The sequence below is a fragment of the Peromyscus maniculatus genome, chromosome 6, assembly GCF_049852395.1.
Source record: "Peromyscus maniculatus bairdii isolate BWxNUB_F1_BW_parent chromosome 6, HU_Pman_BW_mat_3.1, whole genome shotgun sequence".
NCBI lineage: Eukaryota > Metazoa > Chordata > Mammalia > Rodentia > Cricetidae > Peromyscus > Peromyscus maniculatus.
This window is the reverse complement of record NC_134857.1, coordinates 72,008,541-72,017,842: the sequence shown is the minus strand read 5'-3', so window position 1 is coordinate 72,017,842 and position 9,302 is coordinate 72,008,541. Positions and strand designations below refer to the sequence as shown.

Genomic DNA, 9,302 nt, shown 5'->3' with positions numbered 1-9,302 from the left:
GGTGTTAACAGAGACAAGAGACATAAATTGGGGCAGTGCAGGAAACTGAAATGTGGGAGTCTCATGTTCACACTAAAAGGTGACTGTCTGAAGATGATGAACTGAGAGTCTGTCAGATGTAGAATCTCATTAAAGTCAGTTCCCCTCACCATCGTGGCTTCCAAGAATAATACCCATTGTTACCTTGAACTGCAGGTCTCACCCTGCCTCCCACTCCGGATTGTTAAAATGGCAGGTATGCACCACCACTAACAGTCTAGAAATCAAGTCCAGGAGTTTGAACAAACTCAATGAGCAGTCCACCAACTATATTACAAGCTCAGCTCTCAATTTGATTTTTTTCCAGTATTTCCATGTCTATTTTGAATCCTTGTCTTATGTCATTTCCTTATTTAATCCAGCTGTTTGTTGTCTTTTGAATCCCTTAAGGAGTTTATTTGTATCCTTTTTGACTTTGTGAAACATTCCTACAACCATTCTCTAAAATTCCTCATCTGAGATTTCCTCACTCATTCTCACTGATAGTCAATACGGTGGAGTTAGTGTTTGGTTTTTCATGTTACTACACTGAGATTTACATCTCTGGGGGAATTGCATTGATTGGGTTTTCTGTTGGCTGTATTCTTTCGATTGAAGTATTTGCAATAGTCAAGTGGGCGTAGGCTATGGTAGAGTAGAGTACACAGTTAACTCCTCAGTCCCTGTACTCAAGATTCCTGGAATGGCCTGTGTGCTTCTTCTGAAATAGACTATCAACTGCAGACATGAAGGTGTAAATGTCATATTAACCCCCCCAAAAAATGGTCTCCTTAAAGTCAAGCTATTGGAAGTTCAACAAAGATAAGATAAAACTGTAGTGGGTAGCCATTCAAACCTTGATCTGGAAGTTCCAACCACCACTGAGGCTTCAGTAACTGTCACACCTACAAGGCAGGGCAGAAAGAGGACCCTGAAGACCCCAAATCCAGATGCGCTGTCTCTCTTGGTTCCTGGACCCTGGACGCTGGAGGTAGACTGAGCAAAGTTCTCCAGAGAACACCGCCAGACTGTGCCACACCTTTCCTAGACCCTGCAACCTACCTTATCCCTTCATTTGTAAGTTATACCACTAAATAAACCTCCCTTTTAACTATGTGGAGTGACCTTAATAATTTCACCAATATCTGGCACCCAAAGGAAGGTGTGGAAGTACGGGTGGCAAGGATCTTCAACACCTTCGGGCCACGAATGCACATGAATGATGGGTGGGTGGTCAGCAACTTCCTCCTACAAGCACTACAGGGGGAGCCGCTGACGGTATATGGATCCGGGTCTCAGACAAGGGCACTCCAGTATGTCAGTGATCTGGTGAATGGCCTGGTAATCATGAACAGCAATGTCAGCAACCCTGTCAACTTGGGGAACCCAGAAGAACACACAATCCTGGAATTAGCTCAGTTAATTAAAAACCTTGTTGGCAGTGGAAGTGAAATTCAGTTTCTCTCTGAAGCCCAGGATGACCCACAGAAAAGAAAGCCAGACATCAAAAGAGCAAAGCTGGTACTGGGGTGGGAACCTGTGGTCCCACTGGAGGAAGGGTTGAACAAAGCCATGCACAACTTCCGGAAGGAGCTAGAGTACCAGGCCAATAACCAGTACATCCCCAAACCTAAGCCCGGCTAGCTCAGTCGGTAGAGCATGAGACTCTTAATCTCAGGGTCGTGGGTTCGAGCCCCATATTGGGCACCAGATATTGGTGAAATTATTAAGGTCACTCCACATAGTTAAAAGGGAGGTTTATTTAGTGGCATAACTTACAAATGAAGGGATAAGATAGGTTGCAGGGTCTAGGAAAGGCGTGGTGCAGTCCGGCGGTGTTCTCTGGACAACTCTGCTCGGTCTACCTCCAGCGGCCAGGGCCCAGGAACCAAGAGAGACGGCGCATCTGGATTTGGGGTCTTCAGAGTCCTCTCTTGACCTCGCCTTGTAGGTGTGACAGTTACTGAAGCCTCAATGGGGGTTGGAACTTCCAGATCGAGGTCGGAATGGCTACCCACCACATAAAACAATGTGCGCTACGATATTAGTTACTGAGTTTAGGAATGGAAGGGAAGCAGACAGGGTAAAGACAGAGATTACTGTTAGATTAATTGAGGGGAAAACATCTGTAAGGGAATTCAGGGAAACTGCTGGGATGCAAGATTATGGCTACAATGTTAAAGAGGAGTGGGGAGATCAGTAAGGTGAGAAGAGATGGGAGCGAGGGGGCAAATGTATGGACAGTCTGTAGGAAGAAGTAGAGAGCACACAATAGTCATACAACCTGACCAAGCGGAATACAAACTAAAGTACATTACAAGACTTTTTTTTCCCCCTGAAAACGTGAAGATTAAAAAAAAAAAAAAGGAAACTTTAAGAATAGCAATAACAACAACAACAAAAGAGAAATTTGATTACATTACAAACAAACCATTAGGGCTTGTGAGAGGGCTCAGTGGGGAGGGGTGTTTGCTACTAAGCCTGGCAACCTGAGTTTGATTCTTGGGTCCCACTTGGTGGTGTAAGAGCCAAGGTTAACCTGCAAGTCCCACTTGCCCAAGGACAAGATAGCTTCCTGAAATGCTGGGAGCTGTAGTTCTTGGGAAATAACAAGCCACATGTTTTCACTCCCCTAAACAAGTTTGTTTGACCCATCTGCACCGGATGGACTTGATCACATGTGGGCAGGAGGTATGTAGGCATGAAATATGCCAGGATGCGTGCTTGCCCCTAATTGGACCTAGTGAGAAATGCAATGAATTGTGGGTTTTGTGTTTTAAAGCCCTGTATAACATGACTGGCAGTCATTGCCTGGGAACCCAGGGGTGGACCTGGTCAGAGTCCATCAACCTGGCCAGTATTGAATTAAAATTGCTTCAAATTTGACTCAAAATTGTGGGGCTGTTTTTTGGTGTGGTTTTTAGTTTTTTTTTTTTTTTTTTTTTTTTTGGTTTGTTTGTTTTTGTTTTTTTTTCTCTCTCAATAACTTCAGGACTAACAGGAGAAGGAGGGAACAGACTCCGGACAACTGTCATTTGACTTCCACATATGTACATCCACACCCAATAAAAAACTAATTGAAATAAAAAAATCATCAGTCAATATTTCTTCCTTCCTTGCTTGGTTAGGTTTTAATTCTTTCCCTTCCTGTGATGTTTCATGTGGCAAATGGGTGAGCTGTGGTTTGCAATTCCGTTTCAAACTCAGTAAACCAGACTTGGCGTGAATATTGTAGAGTTTAGTTCAGTTTCATTGTGTACTGCATCTCTGGCACAGCTGTACTGGGTTGGGCACACAGGTCTCAGCTCCCCCTGTGATGTACTCTCGAGTTGGACAGTGCTCTGTAGGACAGTGCAGGATGAGAGCTGTGACTGCAGGTTCCCACAGACCTCCAGAGCCACATTTCAGGGCCCTTGTTCTCTGTCCATGGAGACAAACAGAACCCATGGTCCTGCCTGAATCTGGGATCGCCAGTCAGAGCTCTTCCCTTGGATTATTCCATGGCACTGGTGTGTGGATTGAGAAGACTAGGAGCCCTTACTAAAGGTCCCACTGATCTCGGCAGCAACCTCCAGAGGAAGCCTACACAGTCTCCCAGTGTCTCACTTCAGCTCCTGTTCTCCTGTTCACAGAGGTGGATAGGCCACTGGTCCCACAACTCAAGGGCTTTCAGCCCCTCTTTGGGCTGTTCCACGGTGCTGGTATGTGGGGACAGGGAGGGGGAGAATAATTGTTTGCCAGTTTCTACTGGTTTCAGCCTAACCCCGCTGCTGTGTTTCAAGGCCTTTTGTTGCTGGATATCACTGCTGTCAATATAAAAACACATCTCTCACCTCAAAAGGAATGAGTAGTTCATTATGTATCCAGATGGGAGTGACCATGGCCCAAGAATATAGATTTAGATTATCCCAAATTCCATGTTCCAACAATGAAAGCAATTTCATGAACATTTTATAGTAACAAAATAAAGACAATCATAAGTCAAGACTTTTAAAATATGCTGATGTAAACACTGAGTAGGTGGTTACAGTAAAGGGGAGACATCTTAGCTGTAGGCCTTACATGCTGTGTGCTAACTCTCAGACCTTTGACTGGTGGAGAATAGGCTTTTATTAAGTTAATACAGTCTAAGTGATTTTATTTATTTGTCTGGATGTTATGTCTGACTTTATGTGCTAGTCATAGGATGTTAGGTGAGAGAGAGAGGTAGACAAAGAACAGCTCGTTAGCGTGCTAAACATAACCCAGGATAAACTGTAATTAGGCTCTGTGACTGCAACATCTCCTGCACATCACTGAAATTTAACCAGTCAGTCCGCCTTTGCAAATAGCTTCTTTCCAGGAATTTTTGTTCACATTGCAATTATGTATTCAGTCCTTGGAGGTCTGGCTAACTTCCGGCAGTGCCAGTGTATATGAGAGGAAGCACTTCCCTGTGGTCTCCAATGACGTCACCACCAGAACCATTTGTTGTACCTTAGTGCTTGCAGCTGTTCCCAGCTGTTTTGCTGTGGACACCTCCACTGCCTAGGTAAGTTCAGCTCCAGCTATCAGCTCAGCTTGAGGGCAGAGACTATTATGTTTCTCTGACTGTCACATCAAGTCACAGCCTTGAGGTTTTAATCTTCCATCTTACCCAGGAATATCAGAGAATCTGAACCCCTGTCTAGAAAGAGCATGTCATTTTAAAGTGTCCTGGTTAAGTCATCACATTTAAAAAATAAATCAAGAGTCTATTGATCAGCCAGAGAAGAAGGTAAAGTTGCTCCTGGGAAAGAAAATTGGGCTCCGGTGACATCTTGACCAGGAGCACATGGGGTAGCCCCAATAAGGTGCTTCAGAAGTGGAGATGTGAGCACAGGGGATGTGTGTCTAGCTGTCTTCAAGAGGAAAGGCAACAATAGATTTGAACTTTCAATAGCTCAGCAATTGTCTATTGTTGAGCTCCCCTCTGAGAAAATGACCAGAGAAGGATTTCTACCCAGTAAAGCTATCTGGGAGAAGCCTCAGCAAATGGACAGGGGATATCTATTTGTATTCCCATACCTATAAATGCAACCTGCTCAGTCTGTATAACACTGCTTATCTATGTGTTTTCAGGGCTGACCATTTGGTATGGGATAACCAATTGTATTCTTCCCTGGGGGAGACTATTTGTTCCTATGCTAACATGGCTGTAGTCCTCATCCCTCATCATGGATTTCCTCTTTAAGTAAGAGTCATCTTTACTGAATATCTGCTCTCTGGCCTGTGCATCCTGAAGCTGTTCTTGTATTGAGGGTAATTCTTATTCCTATTGACCGTGGACTTGATTCACTTTTGTAAGCCTATTAAGTTTATAATGTGTGTGTGTGTGTGTGTGTGTGTGTGTGTGTGTGTGTGTGTGTGTGTGTGCATGTGCCTCAGCTCCTACTCTATCCTTACTACTGTCTGACTCAGCACACATGATATTCAACCAAAACATTTTCTTCTAAGGAGGAACAAATGAAGAAATAGGGGAGGGACTACAGTAGATTCCTTTTCTTCAACTTTACTCTACCTTACAAATAAACATTGAACATCCAGGGCCTGGAAAGACTGCAGAGTGGCTAAGAATACTTGCTGTTCTTGCAGAAGATGGGTTCAATTTCCAATACTCATATGAAGGCTCAATATCACATCTCTAGTCCCAGGGGATCCGATGCCCTCCTCAGGTCTCTCTCCACAGGCACCAGGCACACATGTGGTGCACAAGTATACATGCAGGCAAATACTCATACACATAAAATAAAAATAAATTCTAAAAACATTTAACATTCTCACATTAATCACTGCTATACACCTAACAGGATGAAGGTTTAAAATCAAACAATCATTTCAACAGAAAAGCATTTAACAGAATTCAGAATTATTTCATGTTTTTTAAAAAATTAAGTGTAGAAGAAATGTACCTCAACATAACAAAAGCCAAACATGACAAGACCACAGCCAACAGCAGACACAGTAGTTCAACTGGAAGCTTCGTCCCGAGATCATGAACAAGTGTCTATCATCAGCACTTCTTGTCAATACGGTACTGGATGTCCAGCAGGAGCAGTTAGGCAGGAGGAACAGGTAGCCACAGTTCAAGGGGAGCTCTTTTGGGAGAACTTTCCAAGTCACTGTCCTGTGCTCCCACTCTATTCCTGGCTACTCCGGTAGACACAAAGTTGTGAGTCTAACCCTTAGAGATGGAGAGACTGCGCCACAGAGAAGTTAACCTGCTTTAGGTCACACAGCTACTACATGGCATGGAACCAAACCCAAGCAGTTTGCTTCCTGGCCTTGTAATCTCTATTTCTTTTTTCAGGCTCTTTGTTCTTTGTAGCTAGGAGCTACACCTTGTGTTGCTGTAGACTTGGCAGAATCCTGAGACAGCTTTACAACACAAAAATTCTACCCTCACCTACACTGCCATCTCCATGGGCTCTACTAACAGCAAAAGCCAAGTGCTTTGTGATCAATCCAAGGGGAGGGCAGATCTAGCACCCAGGCTGGGTTTCTCAAAGAGCTGTTAGAAAAAGATGACTCACCTAGGTGTGTGGTTGTGCTGTGGCACTCCTTGGAGGCTGAGGCCTGACTGGGCATGAGAGGGAGGTGCTTACGGCTGCTGCCTCTGCTTGTGCCTTCCCACATCAATCACCAACACAAGAGAAGTTCCTTATCATCTCCTCAGAGGGAAATCAGCAGCATCTAGAGAATCAATCGGAAATGTGCAAGCAGAGTGGGAGGAAAGGGAGAAGCTGATGGGGAAGAGACCCACAGGGGATGCATTCTAGAGCATTCAAGGGCCTGTGCTGTGTTCACTAGAATCACTGCACTATTTTCATGTAATGAGACTTCCCAACTTCATGTCTGGAGTTTTTCATTTTGACAGCACATGTCCATTGCTGCCAATTATTTTCAGACAGTTAGGAGCAATGACTGACATATATCAGTCCTTCTTCTTTATGTCTTCAGATGGTAGATGAGAAGTGCCAGCAGTTATGCTTATGTGACACTTACAGGGACCTGAACAATCAGATCTTCATCTTAGGCTCAGTTCACATGATTCTATCCTGAGAGATACCCAGCCAGAAATACCCTGATCCCAGCATATGGCCACTAGGAGGCTCTGTGGTCTCCAGAGATGAAGAATTGTCTATGAGACAGAACATGGAGGTAGATGAGTATCAGGCCTGGCTGGATGCCTACTATGGCTATGTAGTGCTGCCACCTCCCCTACCAGGTCTCTGGCTCACCCAGGACTGGTCCCAAGTCTCCTATACAAAATCCCCCTGGCGCACTCTTCATTCGTCCTGACCCTGATACTACTCCTTGTCCATTTGTTCCCATTCCAGTCTCTAATCTACCTGAGGGTTTGAGACAGGCCAGGTGGGCTCTGAACACAGTGGAGACAGAACAGCTGCATCTTCAAAGGAGGAATAGATGAGAAGGGCGATGTTTGAAGAAGTCTGCAAAATGGATTTGTTTTATGTGGAACTGCAGTGAAGTTAACTTCTTGGCATAGGAGTACAGAAAGAAACACAGCACCTCCAGAGGATGTTTGTCCAGAGCCTGATCTGGAGCTGGCACTTTTCCTAGATTGGTGAGAACAGTCTTCTTAGGTCTGTGTTAGCTTTGCCTTTGGCCTGGCAGTGTTAGCTGTTTTGTTGTTGACTGGTGTCTGCCAAGCCTGCAGAAACCTGCAAAAACTCACAGAAGCCTGTGGGAACCTGGGGGAGGCTGGCGCTTCTGAATTCCCCTCAGGGGTAGGATTCCTAAGGGGAAGGGAAAGAGGAGCCATTCTCAATGTGCATATTAATGTGTTTAATCCTGTTAAAACTGCAGGGAGATTTCACAAATCTCTTCGAAGCTTAACTCACCCTTCCCGGGTGGAGAACTAAAAGTGCCTGGAAGTGATACTATGAAAAGTTTAATGCAATAAACAGAGGCTTCTGGATAGAATGGGTGGTTGTCAGAAGCATCTGAGTGAGTGCATTTGCTCCAACACTAGCAAACTTCTTCCAGCTAGGGTCCCATCCCTACTGCTGTAGCTCTAGTCATCCCAGTCAAGGGGTTATAACCACCTTGAAGAGCAGTCTCAACTCTTGCTGCCAAGGATCTTCTTGCAGCAAAGATACCATTAGTGGACTACTCTGAAGGGCCTCCTAAAGATCACAGCCACCACAACCACCATGCCATGCCTACACTCCTGTGCAAGCTCTGGTGACCACACAGCTCCCCTAAGCCACTGTTGGCCTGACTCCAGCTGGCTTTGGACTGCTGCATCTGCTGTGATGCCTACCTGCTAGCCTGGGGCCTCTTCAGCTATCCTTCCTATCCAAGAGTCAGTGGATCAGCATGGTCTTGGCCAGTGGCCTGGCTGCAGGGGCAGCACTGGGGATTTTAGAAAGAAAAGTGGGACTGGTGAAAACCAAACACGGAGGGGCTACCAGAGCTAACAGGCATGAGAGTGTGAGTTCATGAGTGTGGCCTGAGAATTTGAGCATTGGCCTATTAGCCAGAGGAAACTGACAGGTGGGATGACAAAAAGGCACTGCGACCTGGAGCGAGCCCTGGGCTCTGCGGGCACACAGATGGATGAGCCCTCCATAGCCTTTGGGATCAGGGAATCACAGAAAGCTCTTCCTGTGCAAAGCTTATCCATAAATCAAAACGGACAAAACTAACTCCCTGGCGCTGGAAGAGGGAAGGAGGGAGAACTCTGGCCAGGAAATTCTGGTGGAATGCTAGTCTGTTCTCAGAGGTCCTTCTTATCTGGGAGGGCACACTTCCCAGCCCTGAACTACTAAGACTAGCTATCATTACAGCCACTGTGGAGATGGTACAAATGACAATTCCAGGTAAAAGAGAAACCACACCTTCTCAATTCTAACTAAGAGTATAATTCTTACAGTACAGGCATTAGTGAATGTTAAAGATTTGAAGTAAAACGCATGTAATATGTAACTCAAATCATGTCAAATATTATATTAATAATGACTTGACACAATGGCTTCTTAATCTTCATTAAGGCACAGCAGAATAGATCTTTATGTATCTAGTCTCCCATAAGAAAGCAACATGACAGTTATAGGCATGCTTTATTCTACTCACTGTCTGGGGTAACCTTGCCTCCTTGAAGAAATCTTTACAGATTTCTTTATCTAGCATATTCCTCTGTGTTTAGACTAATTAAATAATTTTATCACAGGATGTACATTATAATCAATTGACTATCTTGTAAAAGAACCAGACTGTACATTATAATCAATTGACTATCT

The 9,302-nt window shown here is 44.7% G+C and overlaps 1 non-coding gene and 1 pseudogene across 1 annotated transcript; both read left to right on the top strand.

The window, feature by feature from the left end:
• The first annotated feature begins 1,131 nt into the window (after window positions 1-1,131).
• On the top strand, window positions 1,132-1,662 carry LOC102925558 (UDP-glucuronic acid decarboxylase 1 pseudogene; annotated as a pseudogene).
• On the top strand, window positions 1,653-1,725 carry Trnak-cuu (transfer RNA lysine (anticodon CUU)). Its single transcript has one exon. It is a non-coding gene; the product is annotated as a tRNA-Lys (tRNA).
• The last annotated feature ends 7,577 nt before the right edge of the window (window positions 1,726-9,302 follow it).